The sequence below is a fragment of the Marmota marmota genome, unplaced genomic scaffold (genome assembly GCF_001458135.2).
Source record: "Marmota marmota marmota unplaced genomic scaffold, marMar, whole genome shotgun sequence".
Taxonomy (NCBI): Eukaryota; Metazoa; Chordata; class Mammalia; order Rodentia; family Sciuridae; genus Marmota; species Marmota marmota.
The window spans coordinates 11065486-11081400 of record NW_026000101.1 but is presented as its reverse complement, the minus strand read 5'-3'; the positions used below and the strand labels follow the sequence as shown (position 1 = coordinate 11081400).

The 15915-nt window shown below is 39.1% G+C and overlaps 1 protein-coding gene and 1 pseudogene across 1 annotated transcript in view; one reads left to right on the top strand and one right to left on the bottom strand.

Annotated features, from left to right (window-relative positions):
* Aldob (aldolase, fructose-bisphosphate B) overlaps positions 1-4566 on the bottom strand; it is a 31847-nt gene extending 27281 nt beyond the window's left edge. The window contains exons 1-2 of the mRNA XM_015492250.2: positions 4560-4566; positions 2483-2493 (exon numbers count right to left, since the gene is read on the bottom strand). The gene's annotated coding sequence lies outside the window, so the exon portion shown is untranslated. The remainder of the gene's footprint in view (positions 1-2482; positions 2494-4559) is intronic.
* Positions 4567-11435: 6869 nt separating this feature from the next.
* LOC107147743 lies at positions 11436-13472 on the top strand (annotated as a pseudogene).
* Positions 13473-15915: the final 2443 nt, after the last annotated feature.

Here is a 15915-nt window from a genome sequence, read left to right as displayed (position 1 = left end):
GGCAAAAATGAGAGTGAAGCCCCATAGGCAGAAAAAGGATGCACCTAGTATAGTTATTCTAGCTTGACTCAGGAGGATAGATGACATAATGATTTGGGTGTTTTTGCCATAATTTGTCATCTGAGTGGTGGCATTTCCCAAGGTATTGAAAGAAGGTGGTAGACAACGAAAATCAGTACGGAGGTTCTACTAAAAACCAAAACCAGAAATACCAGCTACACTACTCTCTCTCTCTCTCTCTCTCTCTATATATATATATATATATGTATATATATATATACATATATATATCCATATTTATCACAGCACAATTTATAATAGCCAGGTTATGCATCAGCCTATGTGTCTGTCAACAGATGACTGGATAAAGAAAATGTAGTTTGTATACACAATGGAGTTGGGTTCAGCCATGAAGAAGAATACTGTGTCATTTATAGAAAAATAAATGGAATTGGAGAGCATCATGCTAAGTGAAGTAAGCCAGATTCAAAAAGAGAAGTGTCATGTTTTTTCTCTCATACATGGAATCTAGTAGGGGAAACAAAAGGACATTATGAAAGTATAAGGGAGACCAACAGTAGAGAAGAAGGGAAAAGGGGGGACAGTGGAGGGGAGGGGGAAGAGGAGACATTGGAGATTGAAACTGATCAAATTGTGTTATATGCTTGTACCAGTATGCCATAATGAAGCCCAACATTATGTGTAATTAATTTGCACCAATAAAAATAGAATTGCAGCTAAGAGCACACATACAAAATGTGTGTGTGTGTGTGTCTGGTATTAGGGACTGAACCCAAGTGCTTTCTTTAGTACATGGAAAGGAGGTCATTCTAATGAATAAGGTGGAGATAATAATAATAAGTAGGGCTCTGCATGTGATTCTCTTGGCTGAGAGTGGAATGGAGATATATGATAGATATGATGATGTGAATGTCATTATATGCTAGATATTTTGTGTATATCTGTATATTATCTCAATTGAATCCTCACAATAGGTTATATTTTCATTACAATTTTATTAATAGAAGCCAGCCTACTTCACAATTCTTAAAATTTGTGATAGTAGTTGGGAAGTCACTGTCTGTAAGGGATTATTCCCACCACAAATGGGGTCCATTCTTGTCAACTGGTAAATATATGAGTAAAAGTTTGGCTTTGTGATGTCCATCTTTTATCAAACCCTCATCTCCAAATCAAGTATGACCAAAGAGGGAAAAACTGTGTTTGTATGACTTGGAAATTCCATGTGGTTAACACTTTTGTATATTTTATTTACTTATTTTTTAAATTAAAGGTTAAGGGCTGGAGCTATATAGAGTGCTTAGCATGTACAAGGCCCTGGGTTCAATCCTCAGCACCACAATAAATAATAAATAAAAATAAATTAATTTATGGTTAAAGTTACATGTACTTACCATGATATTAAAAAAAAAAAAGTTGGCAAGACAGAGTTCAGAAACTTGTCATCCAGACATATTTTTCAAACTCTCCACAGCTCACTGGCCCATCTAGATCCTTTTTCCATGACTTTGTGCTCTAGATTTGAAGTTTCAAGGTTCTTTTGAATCTTGCAAAGACTCAGTTTAGAAATTTTCTAAAATGTCTTATTTGTCATAGGAGCTATATTTCATTGGGAGATATTTTTCTGATTCCTAGATTGAGTCCCTTCTTTTTCTTCTCTTTTATCTTTTTTTATCACCTATAAATGTTTCCATTTGCACAGTCTTATAAAAGGAGGCCTAGGATAGTTTCTGATTGTCTTACATGGAAAGTTAAGATGAAGTCCTGCGGAGTTTGTGTAATATCCAAATGAAGGAACATATAACCAAATTTTTATTTGAGACTTTCTTTGACAGTTTAGGCATCAAACTATCTAGATATAGGGTGGAAGGAGCCAGGTCCAAAAGTGGGTGTGGCTGGGAACTTCATTCACACATAGCAGAACTTCAATTTCTTGTGTGCTATGTAATTAGAAATAGCTTGGCCCATGTCTTTATTCTTTGCCTGACAAGATTGGACCTGTTGGGTACCAGTGTTCTGAAAAAAATCCCAGTACATGAGAACTGACTTGAAGTTGCCATGAGACTGAAGAAAAGAGGCAGACAGATCCAGGATTGCTTAGAGTGCTATTTATTCAAGACTTAAGTGACAGAAGTGTGGTCCTGAGCAGCAGCAAGACCTGGGTCAGAAGGAGAGGACAAAAGTGACTTCATTCTAGCCAGAAAGTACCTGGTGTATCTTAGAGTAATATCTAAGAGTCACACATATTTCTGATGACACTCTAATGGATTTGTCTATTTATAATTTGCTATGAAAATACATGGGGAGAGCTAACCGGTGTTACTCTGGGGTCATCGTGGTGATTGTGACTCAAGTTAGCTGCAGTCGTGGCAGGCTGAATCTATACAACCAGCCAAAGCAATACCTCAGATATTTGCCAAGCATATTTAGCCTTACCAAAGGCATGGTGACAGTAAGTGACACTGGAAGAACCTGTTTGGTACAACCCCTAGTATTGGGTAGTCTGTCCTGGAGTGGTTGTGGGGAGGTGTAGACATGCCCCTAGCCCATCTCTTGCTCCCCTCTTACCTCCAGTACTAGCTCCAAAATAAATGGGTGGATTGTGCTGGGCCCCAGGCCTCTTTTGAGTTGTTCCTTCTTATAGCCGAGATGCAATAGGTAGGAATAGCCATTTTTTTTTTCCCTTTCTGTCGTGTAGAAATCTGCCTATGTCTCTAGCAAGTGACTATTTTCTTTTCTTGATTGCTAGCATAAATGCAGTTTTCTCTCTACTTTTCTATTCTGTGGTAGAACAGAAGCAATCTGGGTGTTTGAAGTAGCGATTAGATAAGAATGCTGGTGTCAACCTGTGTCCAGATTTTTTTTTTTTCAGCACTTCCAGTGGAGGATACAGAAACCTTCCACATCCCTCACAGCTTCCCATCACACTTAGAATAAAATGCCAGCTTCTTTCTGTGGCCTATAAGACCTTGCTTCTCCACCTCATCTCTGGTCACTTCCCCTTTCTTGTTGACTCCATACAGACAATGTTCCTTCAACAGACCAAGCTTGGGTCCACCTCAGGAACTTATGCCACTTGCTGTGCCTCTGCCTGGGATCCTACACTCCAGATGTTCACACAGCCTGCTCATTGGTATCACTCACTGTTCCTTCAGAGAAGCCTCTACCATATCTTAGTAGAAACAGCCCACACACCTTCTATACCCTTAAACAGTGTTGCTTGTTCTTACAGTGAATCCAAACCATTTTCCATCTGTACATATTTTTAAAACTTTTTTTTTTTTTTTTTTTTGCTAGAATATTAGCTCTATGATATCTGGAACCCTCATCTGTCTTATTCCTTGCTCTATCTTTAGAACAGTGCCAGGTACACAGTGAATTTTTGTTGAGTGAATGAATAAACAAGTGAATATCAATTTATATTTTTAAGAAATAAGCTGGATTCTGGCTACAATCTCAGCATCAGGGATTCTGTGGAATCTGGAAATAGGAAAAGATGCCAGTGTTCAGTATGAAATTGGGGTTTTAGTGTCCTGCTTCTACTTTAAGATGATTGATGCCTGAGTCTAGCCCTCGTGCTGAGACCACAGCCCAGGCAACTTGAATTTATAAAGAGTGGCCCTGCGCACACTTTTCCACAACCCTAGGACTACATGTGACAATGACTATGCCAAACCTTCCTTTTGAATATGTTAGAAACTGGAATGCATCTGATGATTAGTGTGCCATCAATATACTTCATTTGTACCACAACCCCTAAAAAAAAAAAAAGGAGAAGAAAAAAAAAAGACTGTTGAGAAAGCTAGGAATATGGTGGGTCTTTGATAACTGAGGGAAACTTCAATTCAAAAATGTAGTATATTTGAAAAATTCCTCATTAATATAATCTTAGGTTCAAAAAATGGAATAGCTAGTGGGCATTTAAGATCAGATGATGCAATGGATTTTAAAAGCTTTTCCCACTGTTTTCTTTTTTCTAAACCTGGACTTTTTTGAAGGAATTCATTAGAGAAACTGTGAACAAACCAACAGATAACAACACAGTGGAGTGACAGGTAACCCAGCGCACTCACCTCTCCTGTCTGCTCACCTGAACTTTTAGGAGAGTTTCCAAAAAGTAATTTAAAACTTAATGAAAATTTGCAAGCCAGGTCTTTCATCTTTAGCTGATGCAAAAACCACTATATAAAAATCTTATTAAATAATAACGCTGAGATATAATTGGCATAATAAACTGCATATGTATGTGAAGTGTAAAACTTGCTAAGTTTTGATACATGTATACACTTACAAAATCATCCCAGCAATCAAGGTACTGGACGTATTAATTATCTTGAAATGTTTCCTAACGTACCTTTTCTCCCTGCCTTGCCCCACTCCATCCTCATCTTGAGGCAACACTGGCATCCTATCTTTGTAGTGGCTTGTTGGCATTTTCTAGAATGTTTCATAAATTACATGATACAATACATAATCTTAAAAAAAATCTGTCTTCTCTCATTGAGCATACTTATTTTGAGGTTTATCCATATTGTTACACACGTCAGAAATTTATTCCTTTTCATTGCCAAGTAGTATCTCATTGTATGACTAGTCCTTAATCTGTCCATTTGCTGCTGATGGACACTAGAGTGATTTCCAGACTGAAGCTATTACAATTAAAGCTCTATGACTGTTCACATACAAGTCTTCGTGTGAACATATATTTTCATTTTTCTTGGGCGTATAACTAAGAGTGCGATGGCTGGATCTGATCAAATGATAGATGTATATTTCACTTTTTCAAGAAATAGCCTATTGTCTTGCAAAGTGGCTGCACGACTTTATATTCCTACCAGTGGTGTAGAATTCCACACTGTGTACAGAGGCAATTGATTGGCAGCCTCATCAGCACCCAGTATGGTTTTTAAAATGTGAGGTATTCTGTGGGTGTGTGGTTCTCTCTCATTGTGGTTCATTTGCATTTCCCTAGTGACTAATGCGGTAGAACATCTTTTCATGTCCCTACTTGCCATCTTCTGTGGTGAAGTGTTTGTAACTGCAACTTCTGTTTTTCAGTTGCCTCAGTTTTCCCCTTTATAGAGATTCTGCAGCAATGAGAATGTTTTGAGGAATTGTAGGATCTGTATGTTCTAAAATTTTGCTGAAAAAAAAAAGCTACTTGATAAACAGCATTTGGCTATTGTTCTTATCTGCATATCCCTCAATTCAGAGTCCCTGAAGAGATGTGAGCTCAGTGGTAGAGCACTTATCTAGCAAGTGTGAGGCCCTGGGTTCAATCCTCAATATAGCAAAAAACAACAAACAAACAAACCAAACCCTGACACTCCTATAATTAATCCTAAATAAGATTTTTTATCCAAAAAGGGATTTTTAAAAGTGTCAAAAATTGTGTCTAAAACAGAAGGATGGCAACTAGGGTCAAAGTGACTGAAGTTCAAAGAATAGGTAGAAATGGAATAGACTACCTTTGTTTCAGTATCTGTGAGTGGAGATCATTCAACATTTTCTCCCACCATTGAGCTAGGTCAGTGCCCCTATAGAAATAGAAATTAGAACCAAACAATAGAGCTTACTCATGAAAACATTTTGAGATTCTGGGTATAAGTAGCATTGATTTGAGGACCAGGCACCAAACAATGCAATGGTTTTCACCTTTTCCTAGAACCCAGTCATGACTTGTCAAGTAAATATTACCAGAATTCACCAAAATCTGCTCTCCTCCACTTTCAAACATACATAAGACCTCTCTGCATTTTTGACCCTCTGCAGTTAAGCAGAACCATGGTGTTTAGTTATGACCATTGTATTCTGAAGCAAAGAGTTGGTGAGTAACCGTTAAACTATCTCTTTTAGCCCTGCTTGGTTGACCAGGGAGGGTTTCTGCTTCTGATGAGATAGCTGTAGGACAGTGGAAGGTCCCTCAGCCTAAATTGCTGTGTTGGTACATGGAAAACAGTTGCTCTAGAGAGTTTCCTAGATCTTTATTAGATTTTGTGACAGCAAGAAATAAACTTAGTTGTAAGAAGATGTTGGCATCTGACCTTGCTGTGCCACAGTTTATCCTAGCCTGGGGAAGTGGCTGTTGGGGAAACATTGAAAAATAGTCTCCTTGGTACAGTACCAGTATTCTCAAAAGAGCTTCCTTAAGCAGGGGTGAGAGAGGGGGCCCTGTAGAGTTGCTTGGCAGGCAGTGTGGAGCCAGAACAGGAAAGGGGAGATAAAATAGATTCTTGTGTAACAGTTGTAGCTAGTAAGCTCTTTATGAGTGCAAAGATATGAGGTGCCTTTTTGCAGGTTCCCAGAAGTAAGAAACTGGGACTTTGGGGGTTCACATGCTATGTGCCAATAAGGTAAGTCATATCTGAACTAGTAAAGTCCTTTGAGAGTCAACTCTTCTTTAAAACGTATGTTTGTCACACACACACACACACACACACAAAGAATTTGCAGAGTTGTTGAGGAAATTTGGGGTATCTTAAAGTTTCAGTGCCTTGGGGCAACTTACAAACAGCACCTTGTGATACTGACATCCCACAATTCACCTCACTGTCCTAACTCCCCCACTGGACACCAGGTTCTGAAAGGAAGTAAGCATGTCTTATTCACTCACCTTTGTGTCTCCGTCACTCAGCACAGCTCCTGCCATCCCATAGGCACTTAATAAACACAAATTGATATATGAGATGTGACACCCGCTGCATTTAATGGAACAAAAATTAATTTGTCCTAAAGGAGTCCTGAGGTGCAATTCTGAATTTTAACATGTGTCTGCCTCTGCTTGAGGATTAATGTTTCAAGTGTGACAATGAGGAATTAGTTTGACTGAAATAGCTCTTTTCTTCCTGCAGTGTTATCTGGTAAAATGAATGATAATGTGATTCTAATCTCTTCAGAGCCTTTTCTGTTTCAAAGATGGGAGTCATTTCTCCAGATTAGGGCATTTCAGCCAACAGTTCGGCTAAATTAAAGAAGAAAAAAAGCTTTGAGTCATCTGAATGCATGTGGCTAACAGGATTTAGGCATTCATTAAGATGAAGATAAACTGCTAAATTTAAACTTACTTATGATTAACTTGTTTGATGTATTTCCTTGCAGAATAAAACACAAAACTATATAAACTTTAACATGACATGAGCACATGCAATTTTTTTTATAAGTTTTAAAATGTAGATGCTGCTGTGGTTTGAATCTTAATGCCCCCTAAAAGTCCATGTGCTGAATGCTTAGTTGCTAGTCTGTGGCACTATTGGGAGATAGTGGGACCTTCAGGAGTGAGGTCTAATGGAAGAAAGTTAGGCCATGGAGGGTATGCCCTTGAAGGAGGTATTGGATCCTCAGCCTCCTCAATTTTCTCTTTTATTTTATAGCCACCATGAGGTGATCATCCTCCTCTGTCATGTACCCCCGCCATGATTACTTACTGCGCCATCACAGACCCAAAGCAACATGGTCAAATCACCAGAGATTGAAACTCATGGGAACCAAAGTAAACCTTTCCTCCTTTTAAGTTAATTATCTCAGTTATCTTTTCCCAGTGACAGAAAGCTAACGCAGATGCTTTTTCCTTTTCTTGCTCAAGATGGAGGTACTCTACATGTACATTACAGAAGATGGCGGAATCCTCCACCTTGATGATAAATCCCATGGGGAGCTAGACAGAGCCAAGATTTTGCAGAACCCAGAGGACTATGGATTTTGGATAGAGGAGTTTTATTGAGAAGGACAAAAGGAATTGCACAAACATGTTCCTAAAAAGAAATCTACATAGACTGGATGGTGTGAAAACTGGAATATCAGCAATGTCTTGCCTGCTTGGGTAAAACCAGAAAAAAGAGAATCCTACTTCTGTAAGTAACATGCCTAAAAGGAAATCCTTTGAAAAGCCATGATTCTTTCTATGTATTTCTTTTCAGGGGAATTAAAATATTAAAATACCAGCTGAAGTATACACACACACACACACACACAAAACATCAAACATACACATGATAGGGAATTATAACTGATTTTGCTGTGTTTTAAACAGAAACATGTAGACTGATTCTTTTTATTACTGTTTGAAAAAAAGTGGTGAGAATACTACAGTGCAACTAGAGAATACCAATGTGAAAGGATCGATCTAATTTACCTTAGGTACAGTCCTTGTTTAGGAGAATTTATTTAATTGGCAACCTAATTTGGGTGGAGAGGCATTTTAATTGAAATTGATTACTGTGGGATTTTTACATGCACTATGATGCATTGTGAGTTACAGCAACACATGATATAAAATTGGGTAATTTAAAGCTATATATGTTTTTTATCCCAACTATAATGAAATTTTCTGAGAATTGCTTATTAATTGGAGTCTTTGGGGGGTGGGTGGGTAGGAAATTATTGGAAAACCTTTAGGGCTATGTCAATAATGGTTAGTAATTTAATAGAACTAAAGGGGAATAAAGTACATATATTACAGATGCAGTGGTGAAGTGGTGTTGCTTGCATGTCACTCCAGTAACTGAACTGCAGCATTGTTCTGAATCATCACTCTGCAATGGATGGGAATCTATGGTTTAGAATGACAGATTTTCCTGGTCTTTTTCCTAGCAACCTACAGAAAAATACAAAAGAATTAACTTATTCCCCAGAAAGCACTTATATTAACAAGTTGGGAATAAAAACTGATAAAAATCCAGAAGCAAATGATATATCTATCAAAAAGAACCAATTTATCAAAAAGAACAGATGGCCTAAGTATGTGACACACAGGGTAGCTTTAAGGTGTCAGAAAGATGGAAGAGAACAAAGATGTCTTGTGAAGCAGTCTCTGCATCTGTCTTGTGAAGTAGTCTCTGCACCTTTCTTGGTGTCTCACACTGTCTTATGTAATATGTCTTCCATGTATCTTTATAGGACCAGCCTACAGAGAATTCAAAGGACCAAAACTATGGGTAGTCAATGCTCTGGGAAAGTGATTCAGTAACTTGCTAGGACCTGGCTTCCCATTGCATTTAGAATAAAATTCAGACACCTCCAATACCAGGCCTGATGTGATCTGGCCCTGCAAGCTGACTTCACGTCTTACCACCCATTCTCATACTTCAAGTTCTAGCCACACTGTCTTTCTTTCCATTCCTTCAACTTTCTACACTGGTTCTTATAGCAAGGCCTTTGCACGATCTGGAATGTTTTCCCCTTAGCTAAACCTTTCCCTATAATCCAGGTCTGAGTAAATTTTAATCTCCTCTAGAAGACATTGCATCCTATCTAAAGTGGCCCACCCTTTCCCCACTCCCACCACATTGGCCACTTCCTTCACAGCTCTGAACATTACCTGAAATTCTCTTATTTGTTATTTTGATTTTCCCCCTCCACCTCCCCCCACAGAACAGAAGCTCCCCAGGGATAGGGGTCTTCTGTTTCATTAATGGCTCTGTTGCCAACTCATAGAACAATACTCGAGTACCTAACTAGTAAGCAATGAATGAATGAGGAAGAGTAAAGGGACCCACAGTGAAAAATCTTAAAAAAGAAATAAAGGAGGAAATACTGGAACAAAGAGAAATAGGCCTAGAAAAGAAAACTAGAAAGAAGAACAAAGAGTAAGGTCCAGAAAGTGAGAGTTGGTTCCTGTATACAACTGAATTAGAACTCTTTTTCACATGCATTCAAGGGAGAAGGGATGTGATGTGTAAAAAGGACCTTTCATAGCTCCACACATGGCTACTTTTCACCTTGTTGTTATTATGGTTTTGTTTTCAGTGTGTGTGTTGGGGGCGGGTCCCTGTCTGTGTGTTTCTGTCCCGGAAAAGCTGGGTTTCCTCTTTGGGGCTGTGGTACCCTTGCCTCTTCCTGCTATTGCCAGTGGAAATCATCTAGACATGTATACCACCCATGGCAGCTCCGCAACTTACTTAGGACTTTAGGCCAAGAGGCTAGAAAGAATGAAGGAATGACTACCATGTTGCATTGTTTGTACAGGTGAAGGGTGGGGCGCTCTGGGTGGCCCCAAATTTGTTTTTATCCAGAGAAAGAATCAAATCCTGGCACTGCTGTGGCCAATGACCATGGTTGCTTGTACAATCAGCAGCCTGTACTTTTCAATGGCTACCTGTGGACCCTACCACCGTGTGTAGGTGGGTGGGTGGGTGGGGGTGCATGCTATTTGCGATATCAGAAAAATTTCCCTAGAAAAGGGAATGTCTGAAGTCTTTTCAGAAAGCCCCAGTAGATAGCATGCTTTTATTTTGAATTTCATGTCTATGCAAATTCACTCCATCAAGATAAGAAATTTCTTGGGCCTAACTATAATTTAAATTCTGAAAGGCAGGTGAGATTATTATAGGTCTCTATCCTCCTGGTAAACTTTGTCCTTTGGTGTGGGAAGGGTACTCAGCTTTCCTCTGCCTCTTGGGACTAAATGGACTTCAGCTTTGGCATAAAGATTTCAGATGCCTGAAGCAAAAATTAGACTCTAGGAATAAGGGATAAAATGGAGGAGGATCTAGAAGTGGGTGGGGGAAATGTCCAAGAATGGTTTGCTAAGATCAACAGTAGAAAACATATTGGGGTGCAGGTGAAGAAAATAGAAAAGGATGACCCGAATCACCCAGAACAGAGGAGTTAGGCAGGGGATGTTTGCATGCAATGGACAACTGAATTAGAGCAGAAATGTAAACCAGCATGTTGGGCCTGGCTGGCTTAGAGTACCTCTCTTGACATGGGTCAAAACCTTTCATGAGAAGACCCAAACACTAATGTAACAAACTCTGATGAGTATGTTGTAGATGGTTCAATTGTAAAATCCAGGGGTGAACCAATTACTTGAGGAGGAGGAGGAATGAAGAAGTGGAATCTGAACATTGTGAGAAGCCATCTAGCCACTCCAATCACTTGGGACGTTGCTGGGATAAATGACAGCTCACTATAACAGTAGAACACACAGACTGAGACTAACTTAACAATGGGTTTCTACTATCTTAGCAAACAGACATTATTTAGTCTGGGTTATTATCAGATCTTATAAGAGACTGTGATCACAATAATGTGGTTAAGAAAAATGCACATGCACAGGAGTCCAGGCAGGAGCTGGGACTGACTGGCTGCAGGATGCTGTGTGAACTTTCTTAGAACTGCTGTCAGGAAAGCCAGTCTACAGCCAAAGTGTCCAGCAGAAACAACAGGCTGCCCAGTGATCTGCCGCAGTCACAGAATCTGATGAGGCGGGACCCGCTGGCCTACAGGGAGGAGTTTCTCCAGTAGTATAATCACTACAAATCCAATGTGGAGATTTTCATTTTACAGTCAAATAAACCCAGCAGAGTTGGAGCTGGTGACATTTGTGGCACAGACTGGTCACTGCTACCCAGGACATCTAAGTAACTTTCCTCAAGAGCTGAAAGATCTTCTCTCTTACAATCATTACAGCCTTGGATCCAGATTTTTGAATGACATTTTGCAAAGCTTTGATCTGGCTGAGAAATAAGAATCTCACAATCCATCAAGTTTACTAGAGCTCTTCTTTTAACTTCTGCGTTGCCATGATAAGCTTCTGCAAAAGCCTTTATACACACATTTGTAACTGATATCAAGAATATAAATGCATGGGCTGGGATTGTGGCTCAGTGGCAGAGCACTTGGTTCATGCAGGTGAGGCACTGGGTTCAATCCTCAGCACCACATAAAAAAAGTAAATAAATAAAAGAAACGTATTGTGTCATCTATAACTAAAATTAAAAAAAATTAAAAGCATACAAATGCAAAACACAAGAAAGTGAGTATAGTTTTGCAGAATTTTATGTATGCCATGTTAAGAGATAGCAATGCAACTGCAGCCAGGATATCTTTGGATGTGATGATAGAACTCTACAGAAGGAACATCTGGAATGATGCCCAAACTGTTAAATGTTATCACAACTACATGCTTCTCTCAGGTCACCAAGATACTAGTTGCTGCTTTGACATTCTTCCTTGGGATAAGATGAAAACAAGAAATAGGACAGTGACTCAGAATCTGAGGATGAAGGCCCTAAAACAGCAAGAGACCTGCTAGTGCAGTATGCCACAGGGAAGAAGAACTCCAAGAACAAGAAAAGGTTGGAAGAGACAATGAAAATACTCAAGAAACAAAAGAGGAAGAAAAAAACTCCAGAGGTGTTTAACTTTTCAGCTCTTCACTTGATTCATGATCCCCAAGATTTTGCAGAAAAACTACTAAAGCATCTGGAGAGCTCTAAGGAAAGGTTTGAAGTGAAGATGATGCTCATGAATCCTCATCTCCAGACTGGTGGGAATTCACGAGCTTTTTCTCTTCAACTTTCATCCCTTCTTGCAAAGGTTTTAGCAGCCCCACTAGGGAGAAGTAACAAAGATCCTTATGTTTGCTACCCAAGCCTCTCATCACCTAGTACCCCCAGAGATTGTTCAATCCTTGCTCATGACTATGGCCAACAATTTTGTTACTGACAAGAACTCTGGGGAAGTCATGACAGTAGGAATCAGTGCTATGGAGGAGATAACAGCTTGGTGTCCTATAGCCATGACTGAAGAACTTCTCCAAGACCTGGACATAAGACATGCAAAGATAAGAATGTGATGATGTCTGCTAGAACTCTGATTCAGCTCTTCCAGACACTGAACCCTCAGATGTTGCAGAAGAAATTCCAGGGTAAACCTAGAGAAATCTCTGTTGAAGCAAGAGTACAAGAATATGGTGAATTGGATGCTAAAGATTTCATCCCAGGAACTGAGCTTCTAGAAATTGAGAAAGAAGAGAAAACTGAAAATGATGAAGATGGATGGGAAAGTATCAGTGAGAAGGAGGATGCTGATGGTGAATGGGTTGATGTGCACCACTTTTCTGATGAAGAGCAAGAAATTTCCAAGAAGCTGAACAGCATGCCCATCAAGAAAGCTGCAGTCATCAGCACTAGTCGAGTTTTAACTCAGGAAAGCTTTCAGAAAATCTGCATGGCCCAAATAAGGAAAAAACTTGATGCTGCCCCTGGGAAAGCCCCCCAAAAGAAAATACATTGAAATAGACAGTGATGAGGAACCCAGAGGTGAATTACTTTCTCTTTGGGACATTGAACATCTTTATAAAAAGCCAAAGTCTGACAAGGAGACAAGACTAGCAACTGCTATGGCTGGAAAGACAGACCGAAAGGAATTTGTGAGGGAGAAAACCAAAATGAATCCACAAATAAAAAGCAGAAGAACTTTATAATGAGGCAGTACAGCCAGAATGTCTGTCAGAAAAAAAGCAGCTGTGCTGTGAGACGAACTTTTGAAAAAGAAGAAAATAATAAAGTAACTTCCAAGCAAGTATTCCATTAAAGAGAATGCCCAGTTTGTGTCATTACTATGAAAATTAGCGATTCAAGAATGTGTGCTTAAAATTACATATAAGAGGTTGTGAGGGGAAAGGGGGGGAAACAAGGGAGAGAATTGAACAACAGCAGATGAGGTAGAGAGGGAAGATGGGAGGGGAGGGGAGGGGGGATAGTAGGGGATAGGAAAGGCAGCAGAATACAACAGTCACTAATATGGCATTATGTAAAAATTGTGAATGTGTAACTGATGTGATTCTGCAATTTGTATTTGGGGTAAAAACGGGAATTCATAACTCACCTGAATCAAATGTATGAAAGATGATATGTCATGAGCTTTGTAATGTTTTGAACAACCAATAAAAAAATTAAAAAAAAAAAAAAAGAATGTGTGCTTACAAAAAAATCCAGAAGCACTATACTGTCACAAGCACGGTAAACTTGGTAGCAGTTTGGGGTTTTTAATTTGGAGATGGGTCATGTGGGGATGTTTAAAATCTAAATAGTAGTGATATTATAAAATCATTTTCATTTAAACATTCATGTGAAGAAAAGTATTGAGTGCCTAATAAATGTCATCCTATATATAAAATTGAATGAGCCACAGCCCCTTCACTCAAGGCATTCACAATTAGAGGGGGGAAGGGAGGCAGGTGTTTATATGTGCGTTCACAGTGCATTGTAACACAGTGCACCTATCTTGCAGAGATAGGTTCATATTTCCATGGGGTCACTAAGGCCTTATGGACTAACTCTGCAAGGATGGGAGTTATATATTCTCTTAAAACAAAACAGGATAATGTTACAAGAGGTTCTTACTTATAAATAAATAAACTTACCTGCTGAAAACAGATCCCTGCTATATAGACTTTGGGTAGACAATTTAGCTCTTTTTAAAAAATATTTTATTTGTTATTTATGGACCTTTATTTATCTATTTTTTTATATGTGGTGCTGAGAATCGGACCCAGTGCCTCATACATGCTAGGCAAGTGCTCTACCACAGAGCCACAACCCCAGTCCCAATTTAGCTCTTTTAGTCTATCCAGATTTCAATATATTTTCTTCATGCTCCAGAAAATATTTTTTTTCTCCAGGCCTCATTTTAAAAAATTGCCTTAAGTATCAACAGTAATTTGAAATGTCTTTGGCTCATCATTTGATCCGTCTGCTCTTCACTTTGGTTTCCTCAGCCTCCTTGGACTCTTATTTTCAACTCATTGTTTGCCATGTTCTCAATAAAGGTTTCTAATATTAAAAAAAAAATAAGAAGGAGAAGCAGAGAAGAAAGAGGGAGGGATGAGGAGAAGGAGAAGAAGAAGAGAAAGATAAAGTACACAGGCTTAAAGTCAGAAGTCCTGTTTCTCTACTGGCTCTGCTGCTGTTTATTTGTATGAAGCTTTTAAACATCTCTGGATCTCATTTTTTTTCCCTCTGTAGAGCGTGGGTAGTCAATCCCTACATTTTCCTTCAGTGTTCTTAAGCAGATCTCAAGACAGAAACTTAGTATGGAAATTTAAAAACAAGTGGAAGATGTGGCATTGAAACAAACTGGATGATTGCTGGAACCCCCTCATATAATCCTCCATTCTTAATAGGGACTTGCTGGCCACTAGTTAAGTAATTTTCAAAGGACATGTATTTGTAACTTTAAAAAATTTATTCTCTTAGTCATCAATGGATTTTATTTATTTATATGCAGTGCTGAGAATCGAACCCAGTGCCTCATACATATTAGGCAAATGCTCTACCACTGAGCCACAACCCCAACCCACATTTGTAATTTTTGAGAAAAGTAGTTTTCAGATGCTAGTCTGGGGATAGGTTCAACAGGAATCTCAGGGCATTTCCAGTTTGAATGAACAGTTCTTACTTTGGCTTAGTCAGAGGTGGGACTGCTAGAAAGCTGAGTTGCATAATCTTTAGAAGCCACAGTGAAAAGTCAGCCTCTCTTCTAAATGTTTGGTATGAACCAGATGTTCTGCAGGTTTCAGCCCCATGCCCTATGTCATACTTTAAACATCATCACTAGCACCTTCATCCAAAACACACTTGAGTTTTATGTGCTTGTGTAAAACTACCAAACTTCATATGCTTTGGTATCCTTTAAAAGCTAATTTGTGAGATAATGCAAGAATGTTCAGAGGTGAAATGATTAGATTATGAAAGGTGTAACCTAATCAGTGGATTAATCCTGATATGGATTAACTGAGCATTAACTGTAACCAGTAAGGTTGTGGCTAAAGGAGGTATGTTACAGGCCAGGGGAAAGGGCATGCCTTTGGGTATGTATTTTGTTCCTGATGAGCCAAGCTCACTCTCTGCTTTCTGTTACCATGTGCTGAACTGTTTTCTTCCACCATGCCCTTCCACCTCACATTGAGCCCAGAACTATGAAGTCAGTGCTGTCTATGGACTAAGACCTCTGAAATCATGAGCCCAAATAAATTTTTCTTCCCCTAAATTTTTTTTTTCTTGTCAGGCCATTAGGTCACAGCAATGAAAAGCTGACTAAAACAGCTTATTACAACAGTGAAAAAATGTCTGCCATGTGTCCTCCATGGGCTAAGCATTTGCTTATGTT